The 17,875-nt window shown below is 38.2% G+C and overlaps 1 protein-coding gene and 1 long non-coding RNA gene across 2 annotated transcripts in view; one reads left to right on the forward strand and one right to left on the reverse strand.

Moving 5' to 3' along the window:
- ADSS1 (adenylosuccinate synthase 1) overlaps positions 1-17,875 on the reverse strand; it is an 83,211-nt gene that overhangs the window by 55,807 nt on the left and 9,529 nt on the right. The window lies entirely within an intron of this gene.
- LOC103094860 (uncharacterized) overlaps positions 5,337-17,875 on the forward strand; it is a 29,244-nt gene continuing 16,705 nt past the window's right edge. The window contains exon 1 of the long non-coding RNA XR_008915058.1: positions 5,337-5,787. This is a non-coding gene — a long non-coding RNA (uncharacterized LOC103094860). The remainder of the gene's footprint in view (positions 5,788-17,875) is intronic.

A 17,875-nucleotide genomic window follows, 5' to 3' on the forward strand; every position in this document is an offset into this window, starting at 1 on the left:
AGGCAAGAATTCTTAGAGGTTGTAAAGTTCTGATTGTTGGGTGGAAAACTCAGTAGAAGCAGAGAAAATGGGAGAGGGGCAAAGAAATGATGGCTCCATTCACATATTGAAATAAAATTAATATTTAATTTCTCATGTTTATATTTTTATTATAACCGTGGGCAAGTCACTTAGCTGCTCTGAGTTTCCTCATCTGTAAGATGGAGATAATCATAGCTATAGTATCTATATCATAGGAAATCCAATGAGATCATGTCAGTCAAATGCATATAAACCGTACATATGCTATTTGTCTGCTAGTATCATAGCCTTGTACTGTTTGCTCTAGACTGTGAGTTTCCCAAGAGTGGGCCCTGCATACTGTGTGTGTATGAACTTCCCTACTTTCCACCTGCCTTGGTAGCTCAGGTTAGGGGCCTGTACCCTGAAACTGCCAACAAAGTTTGTTCTCCTGAATTTTGATGGGATTAGGTCGCAAGTGGTGATTGGACTTTTCCAAGATTGGCTCTGCAAACCTAGTTATAAAGAGATAAAAGTCCTATTCCAGCACATCTGTCCTGACAGCTGAGGAAGGAGGAGATGATGCTATGTGGGAGAGCTAAAGCTAGGATAGATGGAGGGACAGGTCCTTGAATGAACTATTCTGTCAGATCATTCTGGAATTTTCTATAGGATGTACAGAATGGGTAAAGGCATTGGCCTGGTAGTTCTTGTGTCTATAGGAAAATTAGGAATTCCTAGTCCATTAGGAGCCAGACAAGGCCTGGGTCTCAGAGGTCCCCTTCTCTCTATTAGCCAATCAGTCAGTGAACCACCTAGGATGTATTCAGATAGAGAAGGAAACCTGAGCTCTTCCCTTGGGGAGTTCAAAGACCAGGGAGAAAATGAGGAGGAATAGTCTTAGCACCTACCCTCAGTGAGCTCATAGTTTTTTTGTTTTTATTTCTTAACTTTTTATGGACATTGGCAAATTAAAATAGAATAAATTAATGAATATTTTTTCCAAAAAATGTTTTGTACAAAAATACTGTCAAAATATCCTAAAAAGCTTTCCACACAGTAGTATCTTTTTCATGTACTGAATAAACTATTAGCACAGTATCAAAAATGTTGAAGACAGAAACAAAATAAAAATCTGTGAAATGTTGCCACTGACTACATTCTACACCATATTATTGTCTGTACATATGGGGAAGGGGGGTGGGTAGCAGACTTTAAAGTAACAGTATTACTTTTCCTGATCCAGAATGGTTTGGTCCACATCTGGTTAAACTTCCAGTTTGAACTCATAGTTTTTGAAGGCTAGCGGAAAGAAGAGTAGCTTTAGCTCATCTCTCCCCAGGAAGCTCCCATCTGGGAGATGGGACACAGGAAAGATTCAGCCAACAAGGCAAGATGGGTCTAGAGGGTTCTGCTCAGAATTTGCCTTGGATTAGATTAGGAAATCTAGGAGAAGCAGTTAAATGCAGGTTTCCTGGATAAAGTTAGGCTCCAGCTGAGGGTGGGTAGTATTTGGATGGGGAGGACAGAAAGGAGAGAATTTCATGCAAGGGACACAGAATGAGGAAAGTCAAATTCACAAGGTATTGATTCAGCAATAAAGAGATTTTTCTGGCTGGAGCAGAAAGGGAGTTGTTAAAGACAAAGCTGGAAAGATTGTAGAGGACCCTCAGTTCTAACAAGTGAGTTCCATACTATTTGGCAAACAATTAGGAACCATGAAAGCAGAAGAGCGATAGTAAGAAGATAGCTAGCAGTATATGAAGGATGAATTGGAAGGCAGATAGTCTGAAGACAGGGAGGCCATGTAGAGGCTATCATCACACTAGTATTCTCACAAAGATAATGAAGACCTAGACTGTGTTCAGGCCCTAGCCAGACATCTATGGAATCTGTGAGACATTTTTTAAAGGAAGAACAAGACTTGGTAAATAGACTTGATACAGGGGAGAAAGAAGGAAGAGTCACGAGTAACTAAGGTTTGTTGCCTGTGATACCTTTCTGTCTTCCTTTATCCTTTCTTGGTGATTTTATCTGTTTTAAGAGTCTTCCTTGATTCCATTCATCCTTCATTCAGCCACCAATATGATATTCCTAAAGGGCATGGCTGACTCTGTCACCTTCCTACTCAATAAACTGCAGTAGCTGCCCATTGCCTCCAGGATCAAATGCAAAACCTTCTGTTGGGCATTCAAAGTCCTTTATAACCTACTCTCTCCTTATCTTTCTAGTTTTCTTCCACTTTATTTTCTACCATATCCTATTTTGTAAAAAAATTGTACTTTCTGTCTGATTGGAATTAATACTATCAGTTCCAAGGACATATCTGAGGCCGCATTTGAACCCAGGTCTTCCCATCCACAGGCCTGACTATCTACTGAACCACCTAAATGCTCTTTCTGATATATATATATATATTTTTTTTTTTAAACCCTTACCTTCTTTCTTAGAATCAATATTGTGTATTGGTTCCAAGGCAGAGGAGTGGTAAGGACTAGGCAATAGGGGTTAAGTGAGTTGCCCAGGGTCACACAGCTAGGAAATATCTGAGGGCAAATTTGAACCCAGGTCCTCTTAACTCCAGGCCTGGCACTCTATCCACTGAACCAACTAGCTGCCCTTTCTGATATATACCCTTCAATCCAGGAATCCTGGTCTCTTGCTGTTCCACGAATAAGACTTTCCATTTCTTGGCTCTAGCCATTTTCTCTGGCTGTCTTCATGCCTAGAATATTCTCTTTCATCTCTACCTTTTTTCCAAGGTTCAGCTAAAATCTCACTTTCTACACAAAACCTTTTTCAAGCTTTCTTAATTCTAGTGCCTTCCCTTTGTTGTTTCCCATTTATTTCCACTAATTCTGTATAGGCATGATGCCTTCCTCATTAGACTGAGAACTTCTGGAGGGCAGGGACTATCTTTTTATAGATAGTAGGTGCTTAATAAATGCTTATTGACTATCTTTCTTCATATTCTCTCTGTCTCTTTCCTTTGCCTTCCTTTCTTCTATTCTCTTTTCCTTGTGTTTTTAAGTCATAATACTGAGTGAGACCATAGACTCATGATCATAGATCCAACACCCTCACTTTAACAGATGAAGAAACAGAATCCCGGAGAAGCTAAGAGACTTGCCCACAGTAACACAACTTCTAAATTGTAGAGTTAGCACTTGAACTCAGATCATTTGACTCTAATCCACTGTACCATGCAACCTCCTTGGAATGACTTGGAAGAAGATCTCATTACTAGGCATTTGATCCAGGGAGGCCAAAGACATAAAGATAGGTTTTACATGTCAAAATATTGATTGTATTCATTTTGTCATAACATGGAACTGGAAATAGTTACTATTTGGTTACTTTTCAGTCATATCTGACTCTTTTTTACCTCTTTTTGGGGATTTTCTCAGCAAAAATACTGGAATAGTTTGCTATTTCCTTCTCCAACTTATTTGACAAATGAGGAAATAGAGGCAAACAGGGGTAAAAGGATTTGCCCAGGACCACACAGCAAGTAAGTACCAGAGGTCATATTTGAAACTCAGGAAGATGGGTCTTCATGACTCTAGGTCTGGTATTTTATCCACGGTACCACCAAGGTACAGTGTATACCTAGGTATCCTAGGTAAAGTAGGTGCCTCCTGATTAGAGAATGACTAAAAACATTATGGGATTTGGATATAATAAATACTATTTTGCCCTAAGAAAAGATCAATGTGAAAAATTCAGAATAACATGGGAAGTTGTACATGAATTGATTGCAGAGTGAAGTGGAATCAGCAAGACAATTTATATGATGCTTTTGTAGACATATAAAGAATGGCAAAATCAAATGCTGTGTAATTATAATGATTAAATTTAGACCCAGCGAAGAGTTGAGAAGATGTCTCTCCGTCTCTTCATTACAGAGATGGGAGGAATGATAAAGGAGAATACTGCATATACTTCAGATATGATTGATAAATTGCTTTTCTGATTAGTGTCCATGAACATTTTTTGCCCTCTTCCATTTAAGTTCTTTGTTACTGGGAAAGACTCTGTGGGTAAGGGAATGGAGAAGAATATAAATGGATGAAAAGAAAGAGCATCACTTAAAAAAACACAGTGAAATATTAAAGGGACATTATCCAATAAGAAAGAAAAAGAAAAGGACTTGAGAATGAACAAGATCATTGTCTTCAAATATATGAAGGGGTATTATGTGGAGAAGCCATTCAACTTGAACTCCTTGACACCAGGGGGCAGAACTACAAGGATAAGGTGGAAATTACAGAGAAGCAAATTTTATCCCAAATATAAGAAAGAAAATTCCTAATGTTCAGAGCTGCTCCCAAATATAATGAACCACTCTGGTAATAGAGGACAGGCAAATGACGGTGTAATCCTTAGATTGGAGCTTTTTTTTTTAAGTATTTTCCCATAGCTACATGATTCATATTCTTTCCCTCCACTTTTCCCTCCCTCCTCCCAGAGCCAATAAGCAATTCCACTGGCTTATACATGTATTATCACTCAATACCCATTTCCATATTATTCATTTTTGTAACAGAATAATCTTATAAAAACCAAAACTGCACATCCTATACGCATATAAACAAGTGATAATAGATTAATCATGGACACCTTTGGCAATCTGCTGAACTCTATGGACCCCTTCTCTGAATAATGTTTTTAGCTGCATAAAACAAAACAAATAAGCTTACAAAGGAAAATGATTATATTGAAATGCAGTTATAAAAAATATACATACACATATGGACATGCACATGTATAATACATTTCTGGACTCCAGGTTAAGAATCTTCAGCCTAGAAGGACAAGTTGGCATTCTTATCATAGAAGTAGGAACAGTTGGTGACACCAGGTTAGGAGCTCCTTCCCAGAACAACATGCTTTCAGACCACAAGAGAGCTTAGATGGGGAAATAAGACAGCTCAGGGCAGCACCTTTTATCTCTCTATTTCCATTCCTGAGTGATACAGTAGTTCTTGCCTGGCTTGCCACCAAATGGGGAAGGATTTTTTGTTCATTTGAGCCTTTAGTATATACAGTAACAAATCACACAATGACAAGACTTTCCCATTACCACTTAGTAAACTAACAGGAAATAGTCAAGGGATACTCAAGCAGGCTGTGAATCAGGGACTGGGTCCCTCCTTTACATGGCACTACACATTTCCAGAGGCAGACCCAACAAACGTTCTCATAGGATGATGCCAAATAGAACGTTTTACACATATTCAAAGGACTATGCCCTCATTGGCCAGTGCCCCTTCCTCCCACTCCTTACATTATGAGAGCTAGGGGCCTCTCTATCACTGGAGATGTTTACGTGGGGTAGGGAACTTCTCAGAGATTTTGTCGAGAGGATTTCTATGCTGAGGGGAAGTTGGTCTAAGGAGCTATTCTTTCACTCTTGGTGGTTATCTAATGCTGACAGCACAGAGATTAAATCCAATCCTGAAACATACAGCACAGCAAAACACACCCTGGCTGCCTTTGTTTTGGGAAAACACAGAACCCAAGGTTGCCATGGTAGGGACAGAGTCAGTGGACATCAGGTGACTAAAAGGTCAGCGTTGGCCTTTAGTGGTCTGTTTACTTATGTTTTGGGTACTCTGTACAACACCTCCCTTGGCGGGTAGGCACAGAGCCCAGGAATTAGACGTGTGGCTAGGCTAGTTTTTGGCTTTCTGAATAGGCTGCTGATGGCATCTCTTTAGGGAAGTAGATCTGTCCCTGACCTCTCCTAGTCCAAAGAGTGAAGGAAGCTCCTGTGAAAAACTCAAGGTAGGCTTGAGTGATTCATTCTATGCTCACTAACTTGTGATTTGGGGCATTTGTACATCTTAAAAAGCACTACAGAAAGTTAGGTATTCAGTTGTCAATAAATTTTAGAAAATTACAAAGAATAAGCATGGCACTGGAGAAGAGATTTGAGAACCACCACCAACATCTTTAGAGAGGAGTGTGTGTGTGTGTGTGTGTGTGTGTGTGTGTGTGTGTGTGAGAATGTCCAAGAATGCAGGACAGTTCATCTGCCAGATGTTTTTGGGTGTATCAATTGGCTTTGATAAGTATTTTTCTCTTTCTCTTCTCTTTATTTCTCTCTTCCCTTCTTCCTTCCTTTTCCCTTTGTTTTGTTCTTTCTTTCTCTTTGTCTCTCTCTTTTCTTGCTTCCTTCCTTCCTTCTGTTTCTTCCTTCCTTCCTTCCTTCCTTCCTTCCTTCCTTCCTTCCTTCCTTCCTTCCTTCCTTCCTTCCTTCCTTCCTTTCTTTCTTTCTTTCTTTCTTTCTTTCTTTCTTTCTTTCTTTCTTTCTTTCTTTCTTTCTTTCTTTCTTTCTTTCTTTCTTTCTTTCTTTCTTTCTTTCTTTCTTTCTTTCTTTCTTTCTTTCTTTCTTTCTTTCCTTCCCTCCTTCCTCCTTTCTCTCTTTCTCTCTTTCTTTCTCTCTCTCTCTTCCTTCCTTCCTTCCTTCCTTCCTTCCTTCCTTCCTTCCTTCCTTCCTTCCTTCCTTCCTTCCTTCCTTCCTTCCTTCCTCCCTCCCTCCCTTCTCTCTCTCTCTCTCTCTCTCTCTCTCTCTCTCTCTCTCTCTCTCTCTCTCTCTTTTTCTCTCTCTCCATATTAGAATCAATACTATGTATTGGTTCCAATACATAAGAGTAGTAAGGGCTAGGCAATGGGGATTAAGTAACTTGCCCAGGGTCACATAACTGGGAAATGTCTGAGGTCAAATTTGAACTCAGGACCACCAGTTTTTAGATCTGGCTCACAGTCCACTAAGCCACCTAGCTGCCCTCTTTTATCTCTTTTTCTTCAAAAATAGTCTTTGTTATTTGGGATGCTCCTCTGGTAGGAGTGGAGGGATATAGGAGGAAATTTAGGTGAGGTATAAACAAAATATATTAATAAGTTTTTTTAAATAAAGATAAGTTATTATTTTAAATAATAACATCTCCCCGTTCCAGTACCTCAACATAGAGTTGAAGTTATCCTGAGTACTTGAAGATACTGAATATATTCTCAGCTATAGATTATGTATTACCTGAGGATCAACCTCCTAAAGTACATTGAGATCCCTAGGCTGAGCAATAGTTGATTAATTATTTGACCATTAGGACAAGAAAAGCAAAACACCCATCAGTTCCGTGTGGCCTTCTTCTACTTCAGGAGTACTTATGTCCAAGTAGCAGTAAAGGGGTAGAAGGTACAAAGAATCACAGTTTTTCATCTGGAAACATTCATTTAATTGTTGGTACTCTAAAAAAAAAGATCTTCATTGAGTTGAGTAGAGGAACCAAACCATATCAATATTGGCATTTTTTTTCTATAAATAAAATCAGAAGACAAAAGGAAGTTGAGGCTAAATAATAGGAGGGAAAACAATCCAGAATTATACAAAAAAATTTACTAAACAGCACGAGTCCTTTGACCCTGCTAAGCCACAGCTAGACCTAGGTACAAAGAGATCAAAGAAAGGGGAAAGGGTCCTTTATGTATAAAAATATTTATAGCAGCTCTTTGTGTGGTGGCAAAAAACTAGACCAAACCAAATCAAAACCCCAAATCCTGGAATCTAAGAGAATGCCCAACAACTGAAAAGTGGTTACATGAGTTATATATATGATATTGATAGAGTACTATCGTGCTCTAAGAAATGAGGAAACTGATGATTTCAGAAAGACATAGAAACACATGAATGGAAGCAGATTAAAGTGAGTAGAACCAGAAGAGTTTATGTCATAAAATGTGGACATTCTAAAAAATGACCAGTTTTGAGGACTTTTATAAATTAATGAAGAATTAAACGAGTGAAACCAGGAGAGAAATTTCTGTAGTGACAATAACTTTGAAAGCTGTAAGAACAAGGATCAATAATGTAGCATACCGTGCTACAAATAATATAATGACTATCCATGACTTCAGAGGATCAACTGCCAGAGAGATTTTAGGATGTGGAATGAGACATGTATATTTTTGTCTAGTCATTGAGGAATTTGTTTTACTTGGCTATGTATATTTGTTAAAAGAAATGTGCTTTTCCCCTCCTTTGTTTGTTTTACTCCAGAATGGGAAGTGGGTGAATAAGTGATGCAAGTGGACATAGCACTAGGTGTAGAGTGAGGAAGACCTGAGTCCAAATATGGCTTTAGATTCTCTTTTTTAAAACCTTTACCTTCCACCTTAGAATCAATATTATATATTTATTGGTTCTAAGGCAGAAGAGTAGTAAGGGCTAGGCAATAGGGGTTAAGTGTCTTGCCCAGGGTCACACAGCTAGGAAGTGTCTGAGGTCACATTTGAATCCAGGACCTCATGTCTCTAGACCTGGCTCTCAATCCACTGAGCTACCCAGATGCCCCCTTGACTTCAGATTCTTATTAGTTATGTGGTACTGGACAAGTTATTTAAACTTTATCCCAGCTTCCTCATCTGTAAAATGGGGATAATAATAGCATCCCCAGGGTTGTTGTAAGAATCAAATGAAATAATAATTATAAAACTCTTAGCACTGTGCCTGATATGTGTCATAGGTACTATATAGATGTTAATTATTTTGATTATTATTAATAATTTTAAAAATTAGAAAGGCGAGGGGTTGCCACAGATATTAAATATTGCATGAACTTAGTGTTACTTATTTTACTTTGTTACAAGAAATCTCTCACAAAGTGAGTCATCTGTAAATGTAACATAAAAGCGAAACATCAATAAAATGAAAGTGTAGATTTTTTTAATTAAAGAAAGGCTTAGATTCTCCTTGAAAAGGCAAATAAGGGAATTGATAGTTGCTTTTATCATGTTCTCAAAGGCAATAAGAAACATCATTTCATGGGATTTGGTCATCTAACCTTCACAATGTTCATGATGAGCATAAGCAAAGAGATCATCCCGAGGAGAATTGCAACTTTTACACTAACATTTGTTGTAGATGATGAAGAGGTGGAGAAATTTTATGAGGAACTGGAGAAGATTTTCCAAAGTTCATATATACCCTGATACTTGAGCACCTCAATGTGAAAGTAGCCATAGGAGAGGATGGTGAAAAATTTGTTGGAAAATGTGATTTTGCCTTAAGAGTTTAAAGAAGTCAAAGGCTTTATTTAGGCTATACAAGCATCTCACATTTATATGTCATGAATACTTTCTTCAATAAGAAAGTATGAAAGTTCTGGATATAGTGATTATTAAATATCACACACACACAAAAGAACCTGACTATATTTTAATAAATAGGATGCGTTTAATTACAATGTGAGAGTCATTTCTAAATCAACTGTTTGTAAATAGGAGGATTCTTGTCTAGTTAGAGCAAAAGTCAAAATCAATACCATACTAGAAGAAAAAAATAGATGAGAACACGTTGTGGACAATTACAGTAGCTCTAACTGGACCTCCTGAAAGAAGGTATTTAAAATATAGGAAACAGATAAAATATGACATTTATTCTGATTATCATTATTTTCTCCAGAAGTTTATCTGAGATATAAAATGATTAGAAGTCAGACTCCATAAGGAGGAATCCAAAATAGCCCAGAAATAGCTACAGTCAGCAAACACTTGATCCCCTTGGACTGCTCTCCTAGATTTCATCATGGTCTCCAGAATTCCTTATCCTGTAATTTTACATAAACTCTGAAACTCAGTATCTCCTGCCCCTTGGGCCCCTCCCTCTCTCTGATTGGAGAGGGTAGAGGTTGGATATAGTGAGATCTCCTTCTAGATTTTCTATTTAAGGAAGGGATTCATCCTATCATTTTCCCACTCAGACTCCATCATGTCCCTGCATCTGATTCTTCCCCTCCTTTTTACCTTCTCCTTCAACTTCTTTTTATTTATTGTCTTCCCTCCAATAGAATGTGAGTTTGCCTTTCTTCATTTTTCCAGTAATTAACACAGTGACTAGTGTTTAATAAGGTTTACTGACCAACTAATTGACTCTTGCCAAGCAGAGAGATATAGCTGCTAAAGGCAACACCAGTTTGAATATATCAAAAAATATTAGCAAAGGATGGAGGATGATAAGTAGTCTTGTTTCATAAAATAGCAAACTATGCTAGAAAGGAAAATGAACCTTTTGAAGGCTTAGCCTGACACCTGACTAAGCCAGATCATCCCAAAGAATTTCAAGATGAACCTGTAAGGAAAATAAATAGGCAAAAAAATGAAGCAGACCTGTGAAGGTTTCTGAAATTATATATATTTTTTCATAAGTGTCAATAGCGCTTTATATGGAACATTTAGACTCAACACATTAGTCCCCATTGTGCTATGTAGAGAAGTAGAAATGGGACTTTAATGTTGGAAACAGGAAATAACATTTCCAAAATCTTGAAAAAATAACGAGTATACACAGAAGAAATCTATTATCAAGGTAGCACCATTTTCAAAACATTGAGTGCTGATTCTCAAGACATCTGAAAGAGGATAAGATATCACATTGTGATAAAAACCTCCAGATGTTTTAGTATTGATTGCATCAACCTCTCAGAATAATACAAATTTTCCTTAGGGAGATTCATGACTATTCAAAAGAGAGTGGCCATATTGGCCGTTCCATAACTAATTTTAAAAACATACTTCCTTCTTAATGGAAAGTTCCATTTGCTGTTGGTCAAAAATCACTATTAGATGTTAAAGTGTTTTGCAAAGCTTAAAGCTCAAAATCAGTGTTAGCTATGGTTGTTAATGACTATTATTATTTTAGAGAATTACTATCATAAGTTGTATATTATGAAGTGCTTGTTGTTCCAAAACAAAATACATCAATAAAAAAGAGATTAGATAAATAATCCACATAGGAAAAAGTGAAAGGATAAAGAATATTCATTGTTCAGACTATGACGGTGCCATTGGGTTTAGGTGAATCCATTAGCGCCTGACTCTTGGGCAGTCATTATGGATAAACAATAAGCTTTCCATGAAAACCTTTGCTGATGCCCCATCTGTTAGGACTCTGTCTTTCTTCAAACATTCCTAGAGCAAAAACATTGTCTGATCTCTCCTTTATCCCCTTAACTCCCTAACCTTTCATCATGTGGGCAAGTTTTATTTCCTTCAGAAAAATATAAATTCCTTAGAAATTTTACTTTTTTGTTTTGTAGGTGATTAATAAATGTTTATGTTGCTTTAGATAGATCACCAGGCTTGGAGTCAGAAAGACTCAACTTTCTGAGTTCAAGTCTGGCCTCAAACATTTTCTAGCTGTGTGACTCTAGGCAAGTCACTTAACCATGTTTGCCTCAGTTTCCTTATCTATAAAATGAGCTGGAGAAGAAAATGGTAAACCACTGCAGTATTGCTGCCAAGAAAACCTTGAATGGGGTCATGAAAAGTTGGGAACAACTGAACTGAAAACTGAAACTGAACAAAAACAACATAATAAATGTTTATTACATTGAATTGAATTGAAATGAAATAACCTAAACCCAAATGAACCTATACCCGAAATTGAACAGGAGGGAGAGTAGACTGGATTCCATTTGGGAAATTAAATAGGAATTTCGCCAATCCTAATCTGCTCTTTGATGCAGGAATCTACTTTTTGGAGAGCTAGATAGAAAGCCAGGCCTAGTGATGGGATGCCCTGGGTTCAAATTTGGCCTCAGACACTTCTAAGCTCTCTGACTCTAAGCAAGTAACTTCATCCCACTTGCCTAGCCCTTACTGCTCTTCTGCCTTAGTATTGATTCTAAGATAGAAGATAAAGGTTTTTTAAAAAAAGAATCTTATTTTTCACATCAGAATTCACTTGGTGATTCTATATGGCTATAAATTCTAGAATACCACAATCTGAAAAATCAAAATTTCAGATGGTGCCAAGGGTACAGGAGAACTCGGTGGACAGTAGGCATCAATAGATGGCAGCATATGACTCACTTGCAAGAAATGGTGCAGAGATCAGGAAATTTGAGATTGCAAAAGGCTTTGAGCCAATTGTACAGTGAAAATGAAGCAGGACAGCCTAGATGCTGTGCTGATCCCCATGTACTATTAAGAAGACAGTCTTCGATGTGTTGGATTAATCCTCTTTGGCAGTGATTCTCAAAGTCAATACTTTGACAACACCCCTGGGCTCCCCAAAACCTTTCCAAGAGACCTTCAAGGTAAAACTATTTTAATAATAATATTAAGATGTTTTGACTTTTAATACAGCAAATACTGATAGATAATACATAAACAAAAGTTCTTAAGTTCTAAAAACTCTTAGGAACTTTCAATTCCAATTCTTCCCCTTGGGCTAAAAGAGTTCTCAAAATTTCAAAATAGGCCTGGGAAGGCCTAAGATGACTGCCACTTGATCCCTGAGAGGGAAATGCACATTAGAAGCTCATAAAGGGGGTAGCTAGGTGATTTAGTGGTTAGAGCCAGGCCTGGAGATAAGAAGTCCTAGGTTCAAATCTGACCTCAGACATTTTTTTTGCAGTGCAATCCTGGGCAAGTCATTTAAATCCCAATTGTCTAACCCTTACCATTTTTCTGCCTTAGAATCAAGTACTGTATTGATTATTGAACTATTATTATTGAACCAATTAGTATTGATTCTAAGGTATAAGGTAAGAATTAATAAAACGTTTATAAAGAATTAACCTAGTACTTAAAGCATGGATTCAACATTTCTATGGAAGAGTTAGGTTTATCTTGTTTTTCAGACTGATCCTGGGTCCAAACTGAGCTCTGACTCAGTCCGTAGAATTTGCCCTGACTTACATCTCTAGTACATTAATGTTGACTGGTTTGAGGACAGAGGGTAAATGGAGAGGAGACATTTTTTCAGAAGAGAGGAGAATTTAGTGACAACTGACTGACTGACTGACATCAGCTCCACAAGGGAGACAGGAAAGGGATTACTATGGATTACCATGTAACTCTAGAGATGGCAGTAGTTAAAGACAGCAGTAGAACTACAAGGCAGTCCTGAGAGAAGCAGAGGAGAGGTGCTTCAGGCTGAGACTGGGATCTTAGTTCCCTAAAAGAGAAACCAGGCATATCTGAGGTCCCTCCAAAGGACTCATGGGAAATCATATGGCCCCAGGAGAACAGGGAGCCATGTAACCCTGGAGATGGCAGTGACTAAAGATGCTGGTAGAACTATAAGATGTTCCTGGGTCATGCCAAGGTGGGAGCTGCAGGAACACAAGCCGACTGATAGCTGTGCAGTGAAAGTGACAGATTGATGGGAAAATTCTGAGAACAAGGAGCTGGAGCCAAGGAGTAGCAAGGGATAGTAGTCATGGTATGAAAGCACTAAACTGGACTTTGCCCTTCACTAGTACTTAAAAGTTTGATGAATGGTATATACCTTGGGGATGTGGGTTGATTGCTCAGTAATCCCATGTAGGGATCTATCTGGGCAGTTTGAACCAACCAGGGTCATCTGGTTTAAGTTTAAGGTCAATTGGTAAAAGTTTGAAATACTGTACCTGAGGGGCAGCTGGGCAGCACAATGGATAGAGTACCAGGCTTGGAGTCTGGAGATACTGGGTTCAAATTTTGCATCAGACACTTCCTAGCTGTGTGACTTTGGGTAAGTAACTTAACTCCAGTTGCCTAGCTTTTCCCACTCTTCTGCCTTAGTGTCATTATGGATTCTAAAACATGAGGTTAGAGGAAGAAAGAAAGAAAGAAAGAAAGAAAGAAAGAAAGAAAGAAAGAAAGAAAGAAAGAAAGAAAGAAAGAAAGAAAGAAAGAAAGAAAGAAAGAAAGAAAGAAAGAAAGAAAGAAAGAAAGAAAGAAAGAAAGAAAGAAAGAAAGAAAGAAAAAGGAAGAGGAAGGAAGGAAGGAAGGAAGGAAGGAAGGAAGGAAGAAAGAAAGAATAATGGTATCTGTCAAAGTACAGCTCATCAGGAGGAAAGTTCATTTGATTGTAGCAAACCTTAAGTGCTTTACACTAGTGAAATGGAGGTAGGAAAGATGGAGGCTCAACCAGGATAGTACTACAAGTCTGGAGGTGACTATATAGGAAGGTGCTCCCTAGAGGGAGAGTCAACTTTTTATGGACCCCAGTTGCCTTCCCCTATGGAGTAGAGGTAGAACTTTCAACCTTGGGGTAGTCTGGAATAGGGGCTCACTATAGTAGGAAGGAAAGGCTTTTTTTTTTTACTTCTTCATAGGCTTTGGGGTGAATATTTTCTATTTTGTTCTTTATGTTGGGTAAAATAAAGCCTGTCCTAGATTCTGTTTATTGTTCACCTGAATGCTTTCGTAGAGGTTGAGCCCTTTACAAATTCTGATACTTTCTGGAACTCCGAGTGGGCACGCATGCCAAAGAGAGTGATTTGTGAGAAGACCCTCCAATTGATCTGAGTTTGTATAAACCAGAAGCTGTGGTTCTAGGCCACATTATATTGTTATCAGCATAACTGCCTTGCTCTGTCCCTGGCTCAGCTGTGTCAGCTATCTCTAGCCTGGGGGTGAGGAAGGGATGGGGGCTCCTAAAGCATAGTCCATTTTCTGGACTGGGTAAGGCTGTGCAAGAGAGAGGACCAAGAAAGTCAAGCTTGAGCTTTGCACTTGAGTAGAGTAACAGGGGCAGTAACACTGGTAATCTGACCCCTGACCTTCTCCTTCTGTATTTATAATCCTGGGTGACCTCACACGCTATCCACCAGAAGAGGACTGGCTCTCAAAATAGCTGTGTCACAATGTCTCCCCTCAATCACCCAGACAGGTCAAGCTCCAAGCAGCCTTGGCTGAGGGGAAAGCCAGGCGGGTTGTAAGCCATCAGTCCTTTAGGAGATGGCTCAGCAACTTCAGAATGACAGAGATGAGGCACTCTGTTGGAGCCTGGAGGCAAAGTACATGGCCTCTTCCAGGAAGCTCTTTCAAACTCAGGGGAAAGGCCAGAATTATCCTTACACACTGCCACAAAGTGAACAACTTCTATTAACTGGATCAGGCCAAAGAATTGACTCAGCCACCTCCTAGGGGAGAAAAAAATGCCTAGGGGGGTAGCAATCATTTTTCAAAAACTTGAATGGTTATTAAATGGAAGATGATCTTGTTGGATTAATGGATTATACTCCGTCTGCTTGACCTGAGAGGGCAGAGCTAGGAGCAACATGAGGAGATGCTGAGGCAAATTTGGCCTCAATTCAAAGAAATATTAACTAATGAGAACCGTTAGAAAATGGAATAGTCTGTTTTGTGAAACTGTTAGTTTTCACACTGGAGAAGAAACTCTTTATTCTTTTCTTTGCATGGAGGCTGGACAACTAAAGTCAGAGAATATAAAAGTGGCATATATTGTTCAAATGCATTCAGTCTGAAAGGACCGAAAATTTCTTCTTTAACACTGTTAATCAGTGGTCAGTATATGTGTGTTTTCATTTTTTTTCTACCATGCTCTATCACTGGAGCAAGGAAAGATTGAGATAAAGCAAAACAACATATAATTCCCAAGTCACTTCAATTTGGTTTGGATAGTTAGACCCATACTCTTCCATGACAGCCACAGCCTTCCTGGTACCATCTTAGCTCAAATTGTCAGCATTGGGGAGAAGGCCAGGGTCACACAGAAAACTGACTTTATAGTGAAGGTGTGTGGGAAGTCAAGGAAAAGGGATGAGAATAGAAATTTTTAGAAATGAGAGAATGAAAAAAGAGAACAGAGAAAATAGAGAGAATGGAAAGGAGAAAGAATAGAGAAAGGGAAAAATAGTGAGAAAAGAATAGAGGGAAGTAGAAAAGTTGTGGGTAGAGAGGGGATAAAAAAAGGAGGGGGAGACAGTATGGAGAAAATCAGAGAAACAGGAGAAAGAAGGGGTCAAACAATATTATAGTAATTATTTAATTAAGAGGAAGCATGGTGGTGGATATAAAAAAGCTAGAAAACATAGGATGGAATATCCACTGACTTTTGAGTCAAGGAACATGGCCCTAGGTCCTCTCTCTGATGCTTACTCCCTGTGTAACTGTAGGCAAGGCATTTAAATTTTCTGGGCCTCAGTTTCCTCATCTATAAAATGAGGATGTTGGACTAGATGTTTTCTCTTGTCCTATCCATATCTAGATTTATGATTTTATAATAATAGTATTTCCCTCTTCCATAGTGCTTTGAGATTTACAAAATCCTTTCCTCACAATAAACAAGAGGACATTATTATACTCATTTTATAGATGGTGAAAATAGCAAAATAACTTGCCCAAAGTGTCTGGACTGACCCAGGCTTCCTGATTCTCGAGAATCCTACGTTACCACCAAGAATAATATCATTGGAAAAAAAAAAAAACCTCTGCCTAGAATGTGGGAGCCTTGGTTCCAGTTTGGAACTATGCCACTTTAATGGCTATATAACCTTGAGCAAGATGATCTCTAGTATTCTGAAAGTCTAAGTTCCAAGTTAAAAGGTTTAGTACAATTTTAGCTGTGGTGTATTTATTGAAGTGCCAGGCTTGCAGTCAAGTAGATTCATCTTTATGAGTTTAAATATGGTCTCAGACACTAGCTGTGTGACCCTAGGCAAGACCATAAGTCCTGTTTGCCTCAGTTTCTTCATTTGTAAAATGAGCTGAAGAAGGAAATGGCAAACTACTTCAGTATCTCTGCCAAGAAAACCCCAAATGGGTTCATGGCAAGTCAAACATGACTGAAAAATGCTTGAACAACAAACACAGCTTTGGCATTCTATGTATTGTGGTTCTTTGTTTTATGATTCTGTGTCATCATGGGACTTTAAAATTGGAAGGGATCTCAGAAGTCAACTAATCTAATAGAATAGCATGGAATCCATAGTTGAAACATGTAACTCCTCTAAAGTAGCCCTAATGAATGGACCTTGGCCTCCATTAGAGACTTTCAGTGTTGAGAAATCCATCACTTACTGAGATAACTCATTCTACTTTTTTATATTCATTTTCCCTGTTGTTCCTAATTCTGACCCCTAAGACTAAGCAAAACAAATATAACTTCTTTTTCAAATGGTAGTCTTGTAAATACTTGGAGAGACATAGACCATTTCCCTCTATCCCAACCCCAAGACTCTCTTCTATTTATTAAATATTCCTAGTTACTTCAACTCTTCTCTGGCATGGTATTCAGTTCCTTCTCCTGGACCAGGAACTTTGTATATGTTATTTCCAAATTATGTTAGCCTGAATGGAGTACTATTTGAGATGTAGTCTGGCTAAGGCACAATGGGTACTATACTTCTATTAATTCTGCCCAAGATTTGCATTAGCATTTTTTGACTGCCATACCACATTGTTGATTCATCCTGAGTTTGTAGTCCATCCATCCAAACCCCTACTCCCTAGGACATCCGGTCTTTTCCCCATGGACTACTATTTAGTTGCACCTCCCTAATCTAGTTCTTGTATAATTGATTTTTTGAATCTGAGTACTGGACTTTACACTTATCTCTATAAAATTTTATTTTCTTAAATTCAGCACATCATTCGAATTCCAGTTTAACTCCTACCTTCTGTAAGGAAGCCTTTTCCCAACTTCTTAATTCTAGTGCCTTCCCTCTGTTGATTATTTCCTTTTTCTCCCATATATAATTTATTTGTACATATTTTTTTACTTGTCTTCCCCCATTAGACTGTGAGCAGGGTAGAGGCTGTCTTTTGTTTTCTTTTCATCCCAAGTACTTAGCATGATGCCTGGCATATAACGATTGATTAATAAATGTTTATTGATTGACACAAGCCTAACAAAATAGTTATGAATACATTCCAGCTTTTTTTTACCTGATGTGATCAGTATATCTTCATTTAAGTCTTTGATTAAAATATCGAACAGTAGATGCTAAAGCCAGAACTCATGTATTAAAGACATTCTTCCAATTAATTCATTGGAATTAGTTCCAAAGCATTAATTAATCACTCTTTTCAGGCAACTGGCTTTGAATGCATCTATATCATATAGCCTGCATTTGTT

The sequence above is a fragment of the Monodelphis domestica genome, chromosome 1, assembly GCF_027887165.1.
Source record: "Monodelphis domestica isolate mMonDom1 chromosome 1, mMonDom1.pri, whole genome shotgun sequence".
In the NCBI taxonomy this organism is placed as follows: domain Eukaryota; kingdom Metazoa; phylum Chordata; class Mammalia; order Didelphimorphia; family Didelphidae; genus Monodelphis; species Monodelphis domestica.